This window comes from Equus asinus, chromosome 2, assembly GCF_041296235.1.
Source record: "Equus asinus isolate D_3611 breed Donkey chromosome 2, EquAss-T2T_v2, whole genome shotgun sequence".
NCBI lineage: Eukaryota > Metazoa > Chordata > Mammalia > Perissodactyla > Equidae > Equus > Equus asinus.
Genome location: NC_091791.1, coordinates 28664927 through 28687640, shown reverse-complemented (window position 1 = coordinate 28687640; position 22714 = coordinate 28664927). Strand labels below are relative to the sequence as shown.

Sequence of the window (22714 nt, the reverse complement as noted above, 5' to 3'; positions counted from 1 at the left end):
TATCTATAGCCTACATACAAAAATAACCTTACATATTAGAGATCTTAGGATCTAATAATCGTTATCAACTATGACTCAGATTTTCTAAGTATCTCTAATTATTCAGGAACTTTGACCTAAATTTAGATATCAGCTATTTTGATTTTTCCAGGAAGAGGTAAAACTCCAATATGAACTCTGTTTCTAGATTTTTACTTTGCAAAATTACTGCCTTTATAGCTATTCAGAGACTTGTCACTGTTAGAACATTCCCAACTTTAACTACTTTTGTTTAATCTATTGTACACTCAGTCTCTCAGTTACTTACTGCCAGGCCTGGTATCATGTAGTCTCCATCCTTTGCTACAAAAATCAGACAGCAATATTTTTTATTTTTTTAATTTTATTTCTTAAAACATGCAATAGTCTCTCGACCTACTTTATCAACTCAAAACATATCATACAAAATATAATCATTAGAAATGATCCATATAAGAAAATGTCAGAATTTATTTAAAATTATAGTTTAAAAAGATAGAGTTAATCTATTCTGTTTCTTTAATTAGAATGTCTTAAAAATTTGCTGCAAGCTATGAATATTATAAATTTTACATATATTTATTTTTTCAGTCATTTAGTTACAACTAGCAAGTGCTGATTAACACTATTTTATATCCCTTTTTCTACATTGAGATAGAGAAGCAATTATTTAGGCCTTTAAAAATAATCTTTCTCCTTTTTGGCCATGCTGCTCTCAGTTTCACAAGTGGGTGACTTCTGGCTAAACAAGGTAAAATCTTAGCATGAGCACCGATCCAAGGACAGGGTGACGATTTTAATGAGTTTCATTGCAAGCTGGCCAAGTGAGCATCTGTTCCTTTTGTTTTCTCCATACTTTGGAAGCCAGGATCTGTAAGCTACGTAGTTATGTTGGTGTGTATCTGTATGATGTGGGTTTTGTTTTACTCTCCTACCCTCTACTTCAGTGGTGCATGGTTAGAAATCTTCTGGCATCTGGCACAATGGCATAATTTCTTCTATGCTCTTGAGTGAAGAAGTAAGTTTTCTCTTTTCTGCTCATCAGTCTGTTTTATTTCCTCCCAGATGGTGACCTTCTCATTCCATTCTTGCTTATTTTAACATTATTCTGACACCTGTATCCTTTCATCGTCTCCTTAAATAATTTAATAATGATTTCTATTATTTCCTATTGGAGTTCACCCAAATTTCTGGTTCCTTTTATTGGTCCACGTTGTGTCTTCTGGTTCATTGCTTCAGATTTGAGCCAAGTAATCAGTTGGTCAATGGCAAATAAAAAACATACAGCTGAAAAAGTTTTGTTCTTGTAACAGCCTCCAGTGAGATGCCAATAACATGGGAATAGGGAAAGAGTTTTCTCTTTTTTATTTACATATGTTATATGTATCTCATGATTCTGTACTGTTTCTATTGGCCTCATTTATTGCTTGACCTTTGTAAGGTAATGACTTGCCATTATTTTTGTAAGTCTGCAAGCTTATCTGTATTTCCTGCTCCTCTTCACCTTTAGCCCTTAACTGAATAGTTTCATATACTACACTTGATAATGGCTGCAGTGGTTTTTAACTTGGTACAAGTATCTGTTGTTGATTCAGATTGTGCTCCAAAGTGGCCTTTAATGTCCAACCGTCTCCATGTGAGAGCAACTATAACATAGATATAGCAACCATTTTTGTCTCTAGTTCAAAGCAACTAATTCTGATAAGAGTGACTTTGGTTTGGGTGGAGATAGTAGTTAAAGGCCAGAACTGTATTACTGAATGCTGCTTATATGAGTTTTAGAGAACACATTAATACCACTTATTTCCCTTAAAAACAGCAATGTTATTATGTTCAGACCCATATAGTATCTTTGCCAGCAATATCTTACAATAAATGTTTTACAATAGGTCTATGAAAAGGGACCCTTAGTTCTCTTTAGAATACAAGAAAACAAAGTTGTAAGACAGACTACAGCCACCATAGACTAATAATAATCTTTTGAATCTCTAACTTGAATAATGAGACCTAAGAAAAGATTTAAAAATAAAAATGAAGGAGAGGTCATTTTATTGGTATAAGTTAATTCAAGTAATATTTGGAGGCATTGAAATTGTCTTTTATTTTCTTCCAAAGCCTTTCTTCTTGCTAATTATAGCCCTGTAGTTCATGAGATTTGTGTTTGGAACATGATGAGCTCTGTATTGTAGCTTTAAATGGACAGTCATTATTGACTGCCAACTTAGTCTTTAAAATCAATAATTACATTGTACCTAATTGTCAACCTTCATGATGTTTTTTAATTGGTAAAGAAATCTAACTGGAAAAATGAAAAGCATTAATTTTCTATGTTACCTTTTTATTGACTTTATTTAAATATTACGGAAAATTTTGGTTTCAGGCTTTCTCCTAATTTACCCTTACACACACACACAAGACACATATAGTTAAAATTGAGTTGTTTGAACACATCTACCTAGATTCCTGTCCAGGTAGGAGAAGTTCTGCTTCTTTATTTTTTAGGAAATAAACCCCTTCTGTGGCCCTTTGTAGATGTTCTGTATGTAGTTGTTGTTGTTTGTTGTTACTGTTTTTTATTTGAGACTAATCTGTTTGCAACTGACTGAGACAGAAAAATGTGATGTTCCTTTCCACTCACTCCAGATTTTGATAGAAGACTTGTTTTATTTATTTCCAAAATTATATCCGCAGGAAACAAGCTGTTTAAATTCAGATTATGCTGAAGCAAAATGGTCCTGGTATGAGAAGCAACGTGCTGTTTTACGAGCACAGAGTCCCTTTTCTCATAACTGATTGATAGTAAATATTTTCCTGAAGAATTATTACCAACCATGAACAGTGCAACTGTTTCACTTTTTTTCTGTGCTACTTGCTGTACCAGCCATTGTCGGTAATTAAGATCTACAATTCACAATGCAGACGTTTGCACTTCCTCTGGGTCTGTGCTATTTATAAGGCATTTCAGCTGTTCAGAGTTTCTTTTGAGTTTTAAACTACATGTTAACAGGCTTCTTTAATATACTGTTCTACAAGTAGCATGTCAGATGGTCCATTCTTCACACAGGCCCTTCTGTCAAATATAAACATTAGCTTTGTGGAGAATATATTAAGATTTAACCATATCATTGAGGCCAATGTGGTTGGAAAAACTCTGGAATGTAACATGTAACACTTTAGACTTATTGCTGTTTCAAAAGGACAGGAATAAAATTCAGCAATATTTTTTCTTCCATCTTTAAATGTTCATATGAATTTAATGAGTGTTAGTAGGGGTTACGGAGAGGGTCTGAGATGTACTAGTAAAGTGACTTTTCCAAGCTCACTTTGAAGTAATAATAGAATGAGGGACCCTTGTTATAGACAAGAGTTTGTGTGTTTGTCAGGAATGCAAGAATACATAACCTTCTAGATGTGCGTAATATTTAAGAATACAGACATAGGGCACCAAAATGGATCAGCAGATTGACTGCACATTTGTTGTGTAATCAGCTTCAGGAACCCTAAGTAGCATATGCCACTGGAGAGGAAAGTGTAAGCAGGAATCCTTGTGTATTAAAATTGGTAAAATTCAAAGTCATTTTCAATCATTTCAAGAGAGTAAATTAAAAAAAAAAGTCCTGACCCCAGTGAGAATCTACATGAATTATATCCTAGAATCGAAGTAACTGCTTGCACAGTCTCCTCGCTACCTGCACTCATTGTTAAACATACAAGAAAAAGAAACGAAAAACTGAAAGCTGTCAACAAAGTCTGTTTAAAACCTTGCCCTGAGTAGGGATTAGACTGACTGTTTTTGAGCCTGAAGTCAGCTGCATTGATTCTGCGTGTTAGCTGCCAGCATCTTCCAGCAGAGCAGATCTGTGGAGAAAGGCAGGACATGGGTTTCAGTGCTGATTTCTTGATGGCCCCTTGAATATATAACAAAGCCTTTCCAAGGCAGTTTTGTTTCCCAAAACCTAAAAGTTTCTGTAGTTCTTTTGAACTACATTGTTTCTTTGAACTTTTTCTCTTCAGTGCTCTTTATGAACCTTTTTTTAGATAGCAGCAGCGGTTCAACTGTTGGGAACCACTGGTATATCTGACTGAGGCGCTTCAGGATGCTAGAACCTATTCACATTTCTATCTAGCCAGGGAGCTAATAAGGTTGAGTTTGTCTTTGTGGATTTATCTAGATTAGCATGAGATGAGCCCAGTCAGTGTTTCCTCAATGAAAAAGGAAAGGTTGGGAGAGAGGGGTGAAGGAAGAAAGTTCTTCATCAAGAGTTGACTGCAATATTGCCTGCTGATGCATGTCGGATCACCCGCACGAAGAGATCACATGGCTTCTCCAAAAGTCAAACGATCAATTCGCCTCGTTTTGGCTCTGTACTTAATGCACAAACAGTGCGATCTGTGGGGCTGTAATTGCATTGTTAGGGCCAAGGAACAAGCCTGTGCCTTTTCAGCAGACAGCTGGCAGGGAGAGAGGCATGTTGTTAGGAAAGAGAGAGGCAAGGCAAATAAAATTACTGCTAACGCTCAGAGATCGGCAGGAGTCCTACTTGCCTAATCTTACCGGTGGGAGCAAGCGGCTGTTGTAATCCAATTATAGCAGCATAAGCAATTTGTTAGACACTCCGCATAATGTAACAATTTCCCAATAAACTCTGACTTGTAATAACGTCGGCAAGAGTCCGCATAAATCTGCCCGAATGGTGGGGGCTGGAGCGTTCGGCTGGGGGCTTGTAATTGGCGCCATCAGCACGTTTTGCGGAGTGCAGTATGGTGCAGTCTTTTAGTGCAGGAATTTTAAGGAGAAAAGCATGGCACACGTTTCTTAGAAAAAGAAAAGTGGCCATTAAAAGGGGAGAAGCAAGAAGGGCATACTCTTGCCTTCACATTACCTAGGAATCTTAGTGTAGAAAGAAAACAGGAGGAAGCCATGTTTTCTTCTAATACTAAAGGAGGAGAAGGGGGTAGAGTGTGTGGATTAAATTCCTTTATTTAAAAGGATCAGTTTCTATTATTTATATCCTCCTTCTCCAGGCCCCCAAAATGCTGTTCAGGCAGCATTTAGCTAACATTTTCACAAAATGTTCATAGCCAGACAAGCCTAGAAATGCCAAGTTTAAATTTATTTTCTTTTAGAGTTTAGCGTTTTCTTGACAACAGAGAAATATATTTTCTTTGTGCCCAGGACAAATCTTTTAAAGATATTATCTCATTGAATAGCAAACCTTTCTGCAGAGTTCTGCCTTCTGCTTTAAGAAACCATCTTTTACTGAAGGGTTTAAAACCCAGCTTGTTGTTTGCTTAGCTGGCTTTACTACGCTGCTTATTTTCCAATTCTGAAATATATTGTGAATAGCTGTGATACTAGGATCAGTAATCTGTCTTGTTGAACACTTACATTGTACAAGAATATAGTTTTTCTTATTTAAAACTATACCTGTATGATCATTATAGAAATAATTTTCATTCCTGAGTCATAAAATTTCTGTTTTGGAAAAATATTTGTTGTGTGGAGCAAAATAGAATCTCCATTATTTATTGATTGATTAGCATTTATAGTCATAGAATAGAGTTTCTTATTATGTGAGGTATAGGAGGTGAAGAATGCTCATAGATTTGAGTTAATAGATAGATTTTCATGCTTCTGAGTGTGTATTAAATGTTATCTACTTTCTTATGCCAACCCAGCTCTTCATTATTGTTAATTTGTGTCAAAACCAGGCTTCTGAAATAAGTACAGGATTCTTCAAAATATTATGTTGCTGTGGGTATTATTACAATAAATATTTACTTTCAGTATAAATGTTTCCTTCTACTGAAGCAAATGCTGCCTTGTTTGACTGGAGCTACATCAATAAACTGCAGTACTTCTAATAAAGCCACTCAGTGTCTGGGTTTAACTAATGGCTGATTTTCATGGCTTTGACAGTGAGCTGTGTGCATTATTTTCTCCTGATATTGTAAAAATAATGAGAGCAAATTAGAACAATCAGTTTACACAGATAGCTCCTGATTGGAGGCGATGGGCAATATGGCAGCAGGTAATCCATCTTCGGGCTCCTGTCACATTAACTTCAGCAGTGTGAAAAGATCAGGTGGGGTAAGCAGGGATCCTGCCCAATCGGAACACTGAAATTAATGAGAAGAGCATTGTTCTGTGATCAACCTTTTAATTAGCAAGACTGGAAACAGAGGGAGTGATGAAGGCAGCACCACAGCTGCACAATGCCAGGCACCATTCCTGAAAAGAGAAAGAAAAAAGATCTGTGGGTTTTACATCATACTTTTCTTGCAGTATACAGACATTGTGTTTCCACTCTAGAGATGATTTACAGACTTTGAGAAATACTGCCTACTTTCCAAAGTAATGTCTCAAATATGGTTGATGCATTAATGTTCTATAGACTATATAATTCTATCATGGATCATTTAGGATTTTGATTACCAGCACACTTTCTTTGGCATTGCACTCTGAATTTAACTTTTGATTTTTTAAAAATCAGGTAACTTGGGGCCGGCCCCATGGCCGAGTGGTTCAGTTCGCATGCTCTGCTTTGGCGGCCCAAGGTTTCAATAGTTTGTTTGGATCCTGGGCGCTGACATAGCGCCGTTCATCAAGCCACGCTGAGGCGGCGATGCACATAGCAGAGCCAGAAGGACCTACGACTAGAATATACATCTGTGTAATGGGGGGCTTTGGGGAGAATAAGAAGAAGAAAAAAATCAGATTGGCAAAAAAAAAAAAAAAATCAGGTAACTATAGAAATTAAATCTTAAAAAGGTCTGCCTTATCAACCTTCCACCACCTCATTTCTCCAATTTAGAGTTTTCCTTGCAAGTAGCGTGAGAGTTTTCTGGTTTGGAGCACTTCTGTTACTTTGTTTCCAAGAGGAGCAAAATCTAAGCAGTAAGCTATGGCATGTTTAAATTGTGTTCCTTTCCTGATTCTGTTTACTAGGAAATTCACTGTTTTGTTTTTGGTTTTGTTTTCCCTATGCCATGTTTATAGGAGCAATAGGGTTAAAAAAAAGTCTGTGCAGTAACTGAGACTAAAGGCTGATTCATCAATTTAAAACCCAGTTATACTAAAATTTTAGCTTTGTTAATCATCCTTATAATGTCCTAATATTGGAAAATATGGTATAAGGCTATGGAAGATGTTAATGAGTCAATTTTCTCTACCAAATCAGTGCCTGTTTTCTGGTCTTTCTTTGGCAGGCTTTAACTTTGGGAAAGTATATGAGGCCATCAGGATTTGCAATATTTTAATCTTTATACCTTAGGCTTGGTGGCTTACTGTAAAAGCAAGTAATATAATGTAGGCTATGTAAGTGAATCCAGATATCTTCCAAAGATATATAAAATAAATTTGTTTTCTTGATATTAACAGTTAATTGACTTAGGCATTTATTTAAAGTATTAACACATTAAAGCCAGTTATCGGGTACCCATCTGAGTACAGAATTATCAGGAAAGAGCCTAAAGTTTAGTAGGAAATATCAGGTTAAGTGTAAGGTGATCTTTTCCCATCATGGTTAATAGGACTTTTTTCATAATATGTATAACTAAATGGAGATTCTAGCTTTGCAGCCCTAAGATGCTATATTTACGGCATGTAAGTTCCTAACATTATACTTCTATGCAAAACTCATGAAACAAATACACTTTCTTTCCTCCTAGTACCCATCTACCTACTCCCTTCCCCCCAAAAAATATTTAGTATAGCTCTTGGAATTCTGTCAGAAACTTGATTTATTTATTTTTTACTGATAGTGAGCTTTTCCTGATAATATTCATTTAGACTTAGACGTATTAGTATTTTGGGATCAATGACTTAATACTAAATAGTCTCTAGGACTTGCCCCCTACATGCTTAAAGAGAATGGTGCTACTGTGCATATTAATATTTTAAAGCACACTTGTTAGAATTTTGCATGATACTTTTCTGCTTTCCTTAATCTGGAAGAGGGATTTTTATTCTTATAGCTTTTATGGATTTTTATGGCTTTTCATTCTCCTCTCTTCTAGTTTGATAGTTTCAGAAGACAGGGCTCATAAGCTTTCCATGAATAAATATGTTCTTAGTCATGTGGTGTAAATAGATCACTTACAAAGCTTGTGAAACCCGAGCTCTCCTTTTGAACCTTTCAGTACCCATGAGCTCAGGATCCATACATGTAAAATTTTATTCTTGTGTCGTGACTTCAGCTTGTAAGACAAATGAGCTATGAATCTAAATGAATGCTGTACTCTATACCAAGTTTCTACAAAAATAAAATTGTATTTTTCTCTTTTTCCTACAATTCTGGAATTCCATCTGACTTAGTGCTCTTGCCAATATTTGTTCTTGTTGTTAGAGTTCTTTTCCAGTAAGATTTGCTTCTTAAGATCAGTGTTATAGACTGAATGACCAAGAAATTCCCTTTTAATTTCCTAACAGAGCTAGAGTTACAAGTCACCTTAAATTCTACTAATCCCAAATCTCATCAATAGGGTTCACTCTGAGAAATTTTCATTAGCCTAGTCCTTTGGAGCTCACCCAATACACCCTTATTTAAAGTTATTATTTATAGAACCAGTTGAATCTCTGAGCCTATTATAATCTTTTCTAAGTTCCACCCCCCCCCCCTCAATTTTTAGTTTTGGGATATGTTCCTATATAAGAAATTGAAGAATGTGCAATTTCTTTCTTGTATATCTTCAGGAGGGAAGACCTTTCATATTTTTTTTTTTTTTTTGGTCTAGTTTTGTACTACTCAAAAGTTTGAGGACCAGAGAGAATACATCAATATTCATTAAGCCCCTGTGTTTAGGCACTATAGTGCTAGCTATGTTATCTATTTCAATCCTCATGTGAATGTGATGAGATGGATGATATTACCCCTATTTTACAGATAAGGAACTGGAAACTTAGAGAAGTTAAACTTTTTCCCAAGTTTTCACATCTCTTAAGTTGTAGAGTCTAGTTTTAAAATCAGCTCTCGCAGACTTCAGAATCCTTCCTCTACTACACCAGGTTATCTTTCAAGTAGTATTTGGAGGCCTTTTGTGTGTGTCCTACCACTATACTTGACCTCACACTATAGCTTTTCTCCGTTTGATTTCTATAGCGTTTTTGACATCTAACAAATGTTATTTCTTCATCTCCTCTCCCCGCCCTTTACTGCTTGTAAAATATCTTGTTCTGACTGAACTGAGCCAAATGTGTATGTTTAGAAAATGTAAGTATCTCTATTCTGGGTCTACCTAGTCAATAATTCCACTATGTAGCTTTAAATGCTTATTCACTAATAATCACCTACCTCATAAACATAAGTCTTTAAAGGATCTAAGATGACCTCATGGCTCCATGTTCCATTGTTCTATAAAATAAGTGGGACAGTATGAGTCCAATACAGCTGGTTTAAGTGGTGACTCATACCTTAGTAATTGTTTTAGAAGTTGTTTAGGAATACAGGTCTCATCCTACTGTATGTCAGGATTTATGGTGTAAACATACATTGGCAGTCCTTTTATTCCAAAAATTTATTTTTCCTGGTTAAGCTTGGTAATTAATTTTGTCAATTAAAAAAAAAAAATGTCCCTTAAGGCTTCAAAACCAGTCTCTGTCTGATTACACTTCAGTAAATATTTTTACATTTGTATGCATGCTTCTAGATAGTTTGGTGATTGTGAAGACGTGGTGAGGATATCAGAATTAACAGTTGGACCTTGACATCCTCTGTCTGCTTCAGACAGGAGAGAGGCGGCTTTGGATAGGAGTGAGCAATTAAGAAGAAACAGATTTATCAGAAGCAAATGAAAACAAAAAGCAAACAAACATGAATACTATTGTGTGTGTGTGTGTATATATATATGTATAAAATCTCCCTGGATATTCTCTAATGGAAAGAATAGAAGTTTTTCATAGTTAAGGTTCATGTAAATTTCACGCTCAGACTTGTAAAAATATGCAAGTGCTTGCTCACATGGAGCACTAAGACCATGACAAACAGGAATGTCGAACTATTTCTGGAAGAATGAACATATTTAATTATGTTTTGAACCTCAGACATCATCACTTTAACTTTATTCACATTTTCTTGGGATATCTAATAGCATAAGAAATTTAATTCTAAAGATTTAAAAAAAAGAAAAAAAACCTGAGAGCAAGCCAAAAGAGAAATACAGAGAGAAAACTGTTTAAAACGAGATGGTTCCTACAGTGTTAACTATGGAGTGTGTAGCATGACTCTGTAATGGAATATCATGGCAGGGGGTATAATACTGTAAATAAGATGAATATGCCACTTGTGGATTAATGGGCAACCTAAAGAGTGGCTGTATTTAATCTTTGTGTGAGGTTCATTTTCAGTTTGTGTATTTTCTCTTATTGTGATTGGAGTACTTTACAAACCTGACAGTTTAATTAGGGAACTTTAAAAAAAAAATATCAGAGTCCTTGAACTTTGCTTTATTTTTATTTATTTATTTTTGTAGGATTAATATAGTGTCATCTTAGACTCTAAAATTGATAGGTTGAAGGAGTTTTCTTTAACTTTTTCTCTGGGTAATACTTAAAGAGAAGAGGTGGGTTCTGAAATTAAGTCTAAGAAATACAGCTGTCTTTTATATTTTGTTATGAACAGTATGGAGTACGTATAGATACCACATGTCTCAAGATTACAGTAGGTTCCATTTGCAGTGATACAGTTTTGTGGATATGGGATGCTTTTCAAAAGTTTGGATACTAAGTAATGTAAATTTGAGTACATCTAGCCTGGGTCATTATAGGAGCCACCCTCTCAACATTATAACATGAGAACGTGCAATAAGTGTAAATTCTAAGTGAGAGCTTTATATAACTAATTTTTTTAGTCAGCTGTTTAGGTTGATACTATTATTTAGTGTTCTTGAAACTTCAGATGTTTTAGATTCAGACTATTATTTACTCCCTGCTTCCCCCCAATTGAAAATGTGTGATAAAAGTTACTTATAAAAGGCAAATTGTATGCAAAAGTAAATTGCCTTCATTGTAGAGTTTGAACAGGACTAATTTTCACTTACAGAAAGTAGATTCACAAATTATATTTGTTGTGTTATTGACTTCTAAACAAAATTTTTTTAAGTATTAAAATTCAGAGATTGTGTCACTAAATTTGACAGTCTTTTTGTACCATTATTTATTGAATGTTTACAATGTGCCAGACACTTGGCTAAGGGTTTTATATACACTCTGACTTAAATCCTCACAACACTCTCATTAAGCGCACAACTCCATTTCACTTACAAATAAACTAGAACTCAGAGAGATCAAGCAACTTGCCCAAGATATGTTGCAGAACTGGCACTTGAACCCAGCCATGGCCGTGTGCTTTCAACCACTGTGTTTTATGAATTTTAGTACATAGTGGTTAGGGTAGATGTAGCAAATGGGGTAGATTATCTAAAAAGCTCTCTATTAAATGTTAATAATTTGTTAAAAACTGGCCAGGATTTGGAAAACACTGAGTATGCAGGTTGGTTATAAAAAATCATGATGCAGTAATACATTTTAGGTTTGTGTTCTTCTCTTGCGCTTATAGTATTTTCCTTTTCAGCATTCCATATGAGATGATGAAAATTAAAAATACCTCAATTAGCAACCACAAAAAAAGTAAAACCGTTAACTGAACCTTGTAATCTCCTCTTGCTGTCTGTTAGGATTTTCTTTTCAGGCTTTGTGTGTAATAAAACAGTTGCTTAATTAATGCCAGGGTTCTGAAGCCTTTGGATGCCACAAAAGAGAGTGAAGTGGAGAAACCAAGAGGCAACATTAAATAGCTTTTCTGTTGTGTTAATTTAGATCTGTCATTCTTGTTCTAGTTCATGATAGACGACTCCCAACAGATACTAGGTGAATTGAAAGAGAAGCAATAGTGAATCCTGTCTTAGGAAAAACACAACTCATGATTGAAGCTCTCAGTAGGTTTAATGAATAACTGTTTTCAGATAATATTTCACCCCTAGTTTGAGCTGCTGTTGGAATGAAGTGGCCATGTTAATGTGACCAGCGAAGATGATGCAAAACCAAACTACGTGGTGATTTGGCATCTTGGCTTTGTGGTATGTGCAGGAAAGATCCAGGACTGATGTCCATAGTGTACTGTCTTTGGCAGAGAGGTGCTTGAGTGTAACCAGAGCACAAGAGAGGAAGTCATACTGACTTGTATTAATGTCTATTTAGAATACTAAAAAAAAGAAATGGTAAAAATTTCCCTTGGAAATTGCTAAAGTTTCCTCTAAGTATGGACACACTTTTTGAGGGATCCATGTACTAGGAAAAGGTAGATGGGAAATGTTTGTTTCCTATTATAACTCAAAAAAATTTTTTCTTAATTTTAGAATGCAAAATAATGAATGACACATGATAGTCTTTGGTAAAATGAATTTACTTTTAAGGTAACTCTTTACATTCTCTTCTTTTTCATTCTCTCATTCTCCCTCCTTGATTCAAGAAACTTATTAATTACCTAGTTTTATATTTGTATAATTTTAACAGGAGTGTTGAAAAGCAATGTTTCTTTCAGAGTGGGGAAGATTTGAAATCCAACAATGAAAAATGAAGCCCTTTTTATTGCTGGCTCAATTCCCAATTGGTTATGTGTATTATAATCATTGAACTTTTAGAGCCTGCTCAAATTCTGTCTGGAGTGCATAGGATTACAACATCGTATCTAAATTATACTTTCTGGTGGTATCCAAACATAAAGTAAACATTGCTGAGTGGAAGCACTGATGACATGATTTCCAATGGTTAAGGTGTCAGTGAAGAAGGGAGTTTAAAATATGGGAAAAGAATATAGGCTTCACTTTGAGTAAGTCTGTATTGTCCAGGGGGTTATTTAATGCTAATAAATACTTGTTTTAGAATGAATGGAACTAGGTTAAGTGTTTACAGCCAAACTTTTCTCTTCTCCTCCATCAAAGGGCAAGGTTCTCCTAACACTGACCTACTTTGTTCTTAAACAGTGCTTATAGGTACAATGGTTATACAGCCATGAAGAGAAAAATAGATGAAGACCAGAAGAAATTTTTAGTAGGAAGTGCTTGGTAGCATGTTTCTTTGTTGGTGAGACATAATGTTGCCACAAATCATGAATAAATATTCTGAATTCTCTAATATTATAGCAGTTGTAACCATTTTTAAGCCTTTCTAAGTAGATATTTCTCTCCTGGCTTTCTATATTGTGGACTTTACAAAACTGGCTTAGGCAGCCTATTAATTATTCATATCATAGCAACAATTAAAGCAAATTAAAAATAAAAATCGCCATATTGCATTTAACCGTGGGCAGCACCAAACTGTGTCAGCTCTGTAAGGGCCTGTGGTGTTTCCTTAGTTAAAAGTGCTAGAGGGAGCTCTAACCTTGTTCAGAGAAGTGGCATGTGAGAACAATTGTCTGTATGTGGCCATAGGGTCTCAAGTGAAGATAGAAGCTAAGGCTGTTACATGGCAAAAATTTAAATCTTTTTTATTGGGACTCCCTGTTTCCTTTATTTCAGAAAACAGGGATTAAGACTGTCTGTCTGTAACCAAACAGGACTTTATTCACCCTTATCTCTCTTTCTATGCATATAATCATCTCCTCCTCATACAGTATTCAGGACACCCTGAATTTGGCTCAGTGAATTTTCACAAAATGAGCACACTTGTATAACCACCACCAAGATTTTTTAGAAAAAGAAAGAAAGAAAGAAAAAGGACATTATCACAAGCCCATTCCTGTCCTCCTTGTCACTCCCTTCCCAAGGGTGACCATCATCCTCTCTTCCAGCATCATACATTAGTTTTACCTGTTTTTGAACCTCGTACAAATGGAATCCTACAGTACATATTCTTTACTGTCTGACTTATTTCACTCAACAGAATGATTTTGAGAGTCATATTGTTACGTATGACTTGTCAGTCAGTCATTTGAGTTGTAATTTGTTGATTCTCATTTATGTGTAGTATTTCATTATATAAATACACCAAACTTATTTATCCATTTTACTTAGGTGACCATTTGAATTGCTTTCAGATTTTGATAACTACAAAAAAAATTTTGTAAATATCTCTTGGTGTCTATGTACAATGAATACATGTATTCTATTGGGTATATAGCTAGGAGGGGAATTGGAATTTCCAAACTAGTGGTACCGATTTTTCTTGCCAGCAGTGAATGAGAGTTCCATTGTTCCTTTTCCTCACTAACCAGCACTTGTTGTCTGGCTTTTTCATTGTAGCCTTCTGGTGGTGAGTAGCAGTATTACATTGTGGGGTTTGTTTTTTTTTTAATGTGGTAAAAATATATATATGACAAAATTTACCATCTTAACCTGTTTTAAGTGTACAGTTCAGTAATGTTAAGTATATTCACTTTGTTTTCACGTGTGTTTTAATTTAAATTTCCTTTAACACTTAAAATTGAGCATCTTTTTATAAGTTGATTGACCGTTAAGTGTGAAATGCCTGTTCAACTCTTTTGCCCATTTTTCTATTGGGTTTTATGTATTTTTCTTAATGATTTATAGGACTTCTTTATAAATTCTGGTTACAAGTCCTTTGTCTGATATGTGTGTTGCAGATATTTTTTCCCACTCTGTGATTTGCCTTTGCACTTTTTTAATGATGTCTGTTGATGAACAGAGGTTCTTGATTTTAACATAGTCCAATTTATCAATTTTTGTCTTTGTGTACCGTCATGCACCACGTAATGACATTTTGGTCAACAATGGGCCGCATATGCAACGGTGGTCCCGTAAGATGAGTGCCATCTAGCCCAGGTGTGTGGTAGGCTATACCATCTAGGTTTGTGTGAGTACATTCTATGATGTTCGCACAATGACAAAAATCGCCTAACGACGCATTTCTCAGAACGCATCCTTGTCGTTAAGTAGTGCATGACTGTAGTTAGTATTTTTACATTCTCCTTGAGAAATCTGTGCCTACCCAGTGTTATGAAGATATTCTCTTATGTTCTAAGAAAATTTTTTTTTGCCTTTCATGTTTAGATCTGCAATCCATTTGCTTTTTGCGTGTAGTATAAGGTAGAGGTGAGAGTTTTGTGAGGTTTTTTGATGTGATATTCAGTTGATCCAGCACCATTTATTAAAATGTGTATTTCCCACTGTACTGCATTATTTCCTTTGTCATAGATTACATGATCATATATGTATAGGTCTTTGTCAGATCTCGAACTCTGATGGTAAGCCCTCCAGCTTCATCATTATTCTTCAAGATTACCATGGTTATTCTTGGCCATCTGCATTTTCATATAAATTTTAGAATCAACTTGTCAATATTTACCATCTCTGTAACCTTCACATTGGCTAGTATAGCGTTTGTATGTAGAAAGTCCTCAATGTGTTTGTTTAAATGAGATAACTCCAGTACACACAAAAATTCCCTAAGTTATTGTTTCCTCTGATTTTGTCCAGAGCCTTTGAGCCTTGCTCTACTGGGCTGCTCTTACAATCTAATCACATTTTAAATTTTCTTTCTTTCTTCACAGTTCTATTCCAGATCATATCAGTTAATGGTGGACAGACAAGTTAGCATATTTTTAAATATTCAAATTCATAATTCCCCTTCATAGGGAATTTGGTATGGAGTTTCAGTTAAAACTTTAGTTTCAAAGTTTGGTGGGCAGGTCCTGATATAGCCTGAATTGGTGACATGATTTCTGTGTACTAGCAAACAATAGTAGCTACCTTTATTGAGCATTTATGTGCCAGACCCCATACAGTAGAGCCTTGCCCAAGATCACATAGCTACAGATTATACATAATCTCCTGTTACTTCTTTTAACAACCCTGTGAAATAGGCGGTAGTAGTCCCTACCTTTACAGGTGAAAAAAATAAAGCTTAAAGAAGGTAACTAACTTGCTTAAGCCTACAAAGTTTGTGCATTGCAGACCCAGGCCTTGAACCTAGGTTTGTCTGACACTATGTAGTACTACCTTTAAACTAATAATTCATTTTACTCACTCCATAAGTAGTGTCCAGCCTCCTTGCTGTTATGCCTAAGAATATATCCTCCAAGATGTCTTTATTCTGTCTTCTTCTCAACCCCACCCCACATTGTCACTGCTACTCTCTTAGTCCTTGTCCATTCTGATGTCAGCCCACTCTTCCAGCTTTACTTACTTACACTATAGACCCATTAAATTGCTCACTGTGAAAAAATACTATCACCATGGGGCCGGCCCAGTGGCGTAGCAGTTAAGTTCGTACCTTCCGCTTCAGTGGTCCAGGGGTCCTGGTTCAGATCCCGGGTACAGACTTGTCAAGCCACGCTGTAGCAGGCGTCCTACATATAAAGTAGAGGAAGGTGGGCACGAATGTTAGCTCAGGGCCAGTCTTCCTCAGCAAAAAGAGGAGGATTGGTGGTGGATGTTAGCTCAGGGCTGATCTTCCTCAAAAAAAAAAAAAAATCACCATGGAAGATGATGCCACAAATTCTGTTTGTAACTTCTAATGAAGCTTAATCTTTCAAATGGAAATTGAGGCCCAGTTCTTTTCCATATTCATTTATTTATTGCAGTAGCTAATATGCTACCTTGACCTTGAGGACACTTGATGGTCTTTGGAATCTGAAAGAAAAAGTTCTCTTAGGGGCCAGGCCTGTGGCATAGTAGTTAAGTTCACATGCTCTGCTTCAGTGGCCTGGGGTTTGCGGGTTCAGATCCCAGGCGCAGACCTGCACAACACTCATCAAGCCATGTTGTGGTGGCATCCCATATACAAAATAGAGGAAGACTGGCACAGATGTTAGCTCAGGGCCAATCTTCCTCACCAAAAAAGAAAGGTCTCTAAGATACCTCAAGCTATGGGCTATAATGCTGAAAATTAAGCTGGCAGAGAACAGCAGCCAGATGATCATGACCACTGTAACACTGATAAAGCATTAAGAATATCCCAGTAGGTTTTTCCTATTTGCAGCCTCTTCTTGTAGCCATACTACTTTGATTTGGCCCTAAATAAGACAAGTTGGCATATTAAATTGATAGAATTTTTTGCCTGCATGTGAAGTAAAGGGATTTTTAATAGAGAGATACATTCATTTATTGACAATTTTCTAGAAAATTTTTCCTTAAATACTGGGAGCTATGGAGAGATGGTTGGGGAAACAAGAGTAAATATGAAAGAAATGAGATGTGTAAAAGAAATGAGACACAGAAAACTTAAAAAAGACATTATTAGGTCTTCAGATCCTAGTGTCAGCCCTGAGAAAGGCTAACACTTATAAAGTTTTAAATTCTTAATTATGGAATATTTTAGCATGTAGCAAAGTCAGAGAATAATAATGTTACCTGCGTATCTGTCACTCAGAATGATAGCATTTCTTTGCATTAAAGACTCAATTGTTGCAGAAAAGTTTGACTTACTCTTGGGATTTTGGCATATATTCCTTGCTCAAATAATATTATGAAAAATATTTCTCTTTTTATTTGAGGTGTATGCTTAAACTCTAATATGTTAGTTTTTAGTAAAAAAGTGTGAAAATGAGTCTCTATTTTTAAACTTATTGCTCAGCTCTATTTTAATTTACTGTGGAACTGAATCACAGACTCAAAATATAAAAGGCAGACTGAGCCTCAGAGTATCGTCCACCCACTCATTTTACAGATGAGACCCCATACAGTAGAGCCTTGCCCAAGATCACATAGCTAATTAGTGATAGGACTGGGCTATCATGCTGCTTCTTTTTTCCTGTGGGACTGTTTACATGTGTGTCAACTATGAGAGAAATTTCATAATGGTTTGTTTCCAAAGCATCAAATTTCAGTATGTATTCCTTAAACAGAAAATAGAAATAGAGTAACTTCAGAACATTCGACACAGAAAAATTTCATGGGAAAAAGTTCTTAGCTTTGAGTTTTATATTTATAGCGCTCTGTGTGACCTTAAAGCCACACTCAAGTGAAGTAAAAAGGTTAGGTAGTAAACCAGGAAATGTTGTTATAGAAACCATTTCATACTTTTAAAAAAGCCAAGTTCTGGGTCAGCCCCAGTGTCCTACTGGTTAAGTTCAGTGTGCTCCGCTTTGGTGGCCTGAGTACAGTTCCCGGGCATGGACCTACACAGCTCTATTAGTGGCCATGCTGTGCTGGCAGCCCACATACTGAAAGATAGAGGAAGATTGGTACAGGTGTTAGCTCAGGGCGAATCTTCCTCAGCAAAAACAAAACAAAACAAAGCCAAGTTCTGCAAAAAAAGGATACTTCCTATTTCTAAATCAAGTGCATAAATGTTATGGAAGTAACTGTCTTCCTGATTTGCATTTTCTTATCCTTCACTCTCAACAAATACACAGACAAAATCCCTGGTAGGAGTTTGTCCCATTCTGAAAAAGAAAATTTTTTGTGACCCTCAAGACTCAGTCTCTCCTCAGAAACACCAGAAATCTGCCATCTCTGGCCCATGAAACCCCATAAAAATAGTGCCCATGTGGGAGAAATGTAAATAACCTTCAGACAAAACTGCAAGGTAGTAGTTTTCCTGCCAATATTTGAGAAAAAGGAGGGTGGGTACTGATGACAGCTGAAATTTTAGTCTAGTTTCTGCCCCAGCTCTGTCTTTGCTGATTGCTAAAGCGAAGTACAAAGTCTAAAGGAAGCAAAATGTACTCTGTACAGTACATCTTAGCTTTTTGGTAGAAACCAGTAAAGTGGATTTTCAAAATTGGACTAATGCATTGAGAGTCCTGTTACCATTCTAATAATTTCCTTACTGTTCTTTCCTCACTGAATTTGAGTGTTACGGGAATATGTTTTGGAAATTTCTCTGCAAGATTGAAAATGAAAAAAAATCGGTGTTCAAATGTCTTTTACTCCATAATGTAGAACGTATTTTGAGATCTTCCTTTTGCTCTTTTCTGTCTTCTCCAATTGTTAAATATCAATTATCATTCCTTTTGGAAGTTTAATTTTACTTTGATTCTTAAATTTTTGCATGATAATATTTTACATATTTTATTACATAAAAATGTTGATACTAATCTTAGAAAACAATGGATTGAAGGTTGCCAAGTTAGAGTACTTAAATAGGCAAAACATCAATGTAGTGATAGTAGCATCCTTTTGTTGGTGAGAGAAGGGGACTCAAAATATATTTAACCCACAAAGCAATTTACCACTGCACTCCGAAAAAGCAGCATCCACTTCTTACATTATTTTGGGTTAAAAATTCAGTTTATTTTCAAGCTGCTGTTACATAGATATAAACGGCTTATGTCATAATCTGTGTTCTTTAGAGTTTAAAATCTAGTTTGAAAGTGAAATTATTTCAAAAGCAAAGTTTAATTATAATCAGCAACTATGTACATTACAATCTTCTCTAGCTAAAATGCATAATGAGAGGTAATGCCCTTGCTATGTGCCAGGTACTCTTCTAAATGCCTTTGCATGTATTATCTTACTTCTATCCTAACATTAACCCTTCTAGGTAAGTAGTGTAAGAATCACCATTTTACAGATGAGGAAATTGAGGCACAGAGAGGTTAAGTAACTTAAGCAAGGTCACGTATCAAGAAAATGATAGAGCTGGGTAAAATTACTGCCAAATTATGGTGTTATTTTTTACCATATTCTATTACATAAACATAAACGCCTTCAGAAGAATGTTTGAAATGGCTTGAGTGTGGCATGTGTAGTCTTGGTGCTCATGTAAACCACTTTTGGCTAGAGAAAATGTATTTATCTATCTATAGAAAGCAGTCCTGGTCTGCTACATTTAATCTCAGTCGTTGACTTGGAGCTTCGTTGTCATTAAAAAGACAAAGGGCCAGAATTTCGTTTTAGAAGAACTGTACACTTTATGTAACAACTGCATTTTGAAATTTACTCTGAACTCTAGTAACTTATATGAATCTGAGCAAGTTATTTTGATCACCTCTGCTAAAAAAACAGATGCTGCATCTAAACTAAGCTTTTCCTGGATAAATTAAGAAAACAAATACCCAAGTATTCCAGAGAGAAATGTCTTTAGTCCCTTGATGCTCCAAGGGTTATTAAAGTTTTACCTGCAGATAACCAAGATTTCCAGAAGTTACAAGTCATTTACTTCGTTCACTGCAGCTAAGAGAGGCCTGTGCTGCTGCCTCATAGGATTATTTCTTGCTGCATTTAACATGCATTAACAAGCATTTGGAAAGAGTTGAATTTCTTCTAGAAAGCTGAGTTGGCTTCTTGAGATGCTATCCAAAAAAACCTTGCATTTTCCCAATCCAGGTTGTACAGATAGCTTCTCAAAGGCTTTCTTCAAGAGCAAGTTTTACCAAGTCATTGGTAAAAATGGACCAAACATGTAAGGATTAGAGCACAAAAAGGAGGAGGGTAGTTTTTTCATCTTTATTTAAAACTGACTATAGTATTCCCCCCTTAGCCATAGGAGATATGATCCAAGACCCCCAGTGGATTCCCAAAACTGCGGATACTACTGAGCCCTGTATATACTGTTTTTCCTATACATACATACTTATGATAAAGTTCAATTTATAATTAGGCACAGTAAAAGATTAACAACTATAATAATAATAAAATAGAACAATTATAACAATATACTGTAATAAAAGTTATGTGAATGTTGTCTCTCTCTCTCTTCAGCTTTGGGGCCATTAGTAAGTAAAATAAGGATTACTTGAACACAACTGCTACGATACCTCCACAGTAGATCTGATACCTAGATAACTACTAAGTGACAAATGGGCAGGTAGCACATACAGCATGGATATGCTGGACAAAGAGATGATTCACATCCTGGGCAGGATGGAGTGGAATGGTGTGAGATTTCATCACAATACTCAGAACGTCATGAAATTTAAAACTTACAAGTTGTTTATTTTTGGAATTTTCCATTTAGTGTTTTCAGACTGAGGTTGACTAGGGTAGCTGAAACTACAGAAAGTGAAACCATGGATAAGGGGGGACAACTGTATATTTTTCCCATGTATTTTTAAATTGTATTTTAAGTGTCTCTGTGTTTTCTTCTGGCAGCCAATGCCTCCATCAATCCCTGTAATTTATGGTAGAACCTAACTTTCTAATGCTAAAATAAAGGCAGGGTGTAGGGGGGAGTTGGGGAGAAGACGTCTAGTTTAAACTTTCTCCATCACAGAAATTGTATTTTGGTAATATTAACATTATTTAACATCCAGATGAGCAACCTCTATCTGAGGAAGTTACACAGAAAGAACAACCAGATTCCAGACAATTAAACTTTATTACTCTGCCTAAAACATTAAGTAGTGGTTTAGGAAAATAGTTTTTCATCTCCTCTCGCTCTTGATGTTTATTGTTCGTTGCGTGGGAGAGGACCTGTTTATCCAACAAGCATATTGCTTTTCTTGGAGCACGTGAACTTGGTAATGCTAGGTCCTTTTTGAACTTGGTTACATTTATTCTTTTCCCCCTCATCCCTCTCCACCACACCTCTACTACCCACTTATCCTCCCTCCATGTCTCTCCCCCATCTCTTCCCTAGCCTCTCATCTCTCTTCCCTTTCCCATCTCTCCTTCCCCTGCTTACCCGTCCCATCTCTTTCCAGTCTCTCACCTACTCCCATCCAGTCCCCACTCTCTCCTTTCCCCCACCCCCAGCCACTTCCATCATTCCTCTGCCTTTTCTTATCCTTCCTCTCCCCTTTCTCCCTGCTTCTCTTCCCTTTCTTTCTCCTCCCCGACTCCTCCCTCCCTCCCTCTTCTCCCTATCTTTCTCCTTCCTCCTCCTCGTCTTTCTCTTCTCTGCCCTCCTTTCCACAGGAACAATCACCTGTAACTCTGTATCCTCCAGGATCAGGATCAGGACCAGACCTTGACTTCTCTAAGGTGTTCAGCAAAGGAGATAAATTTTGCCTGCTCTTTTTGTGTGTGTGTTACTAGCACCTGAGCTAACATCTGTCGCCAATCTTCTTCTTCTTCTTTTTTCTTCTTCTCCCCAAAGCCACCCACTACATAGTTGTATATTCTAGTTGCAGGTCCTTCTGGTTGTGCTATGTGGGACACCGCCTCAGCACAGTCTGATGAGCAGTGCCATGTCCAAGCCCAGGATTCGAACGGGCAAAACCCTGGGCTGCTGAAGCAGAGCACACGAACTTAACCTTAAACTCAACCACGGCGCTGACCCCTGCCTGCTCTGATTAATTTGATGTTATAGACAAAGAATCCTCTAGATGACACAGAAACATTGTCACCCGCATACATCAAAGAATTAATTAACTAATAATCTTTTTAAAGATCAGAAAGTTATAAACCCACCAAAATGTGAACATTCTTTATTTGTTGATGGTGGAAATTATGGGCAATTTTTATATTCTTTATGCTTCTGTATTTTTCATATTGTCGAAAGTGTGTCTGTTATAAATGCTGTTTTTAGAAAAATCAATTGATCTTTCTCTATTTGCCTCCAATAGATCTGTATTTAACAAAAGTAAAAACAAAACAAAATGAGGAATCAGATTTGCTCCTCTAGTGAATATGAATTTGGTTTGCCATTTTGATGTTCAGTTTCCGAATCCTTTCAACTTTCAAAATGGTGGCCCCTGGGACTCCAGCATGAAGCCCTCAGCTGTTGGCACAATTATAGCGCATAATGGATGTTAAATACAGTTAAATATAAGTTAGGCTTAAACACTGCCCTACAAGACCTTTTTTGCCTTTCTCTACCCTCCCCAAAATTTAGTTCATATTTTGCTTTTTGTAA

The 22714-nt window shown here is 36.2% G+C and overlaps 1 protein-coding gene across 6 annotated transcripts in view; it reads left to right on the top strand.

Moving 5' to 3' along the window:
• The window catches only part of BTRC (beta-transducin repeat containing E3 ubiquitin protein ligase), a 161124-nt gene that overhangs the window by 99669 nt on the left and 38741 nt on the right, over nucleotides 1-22714 (top strand). The window lies entirely within an intron of this gene.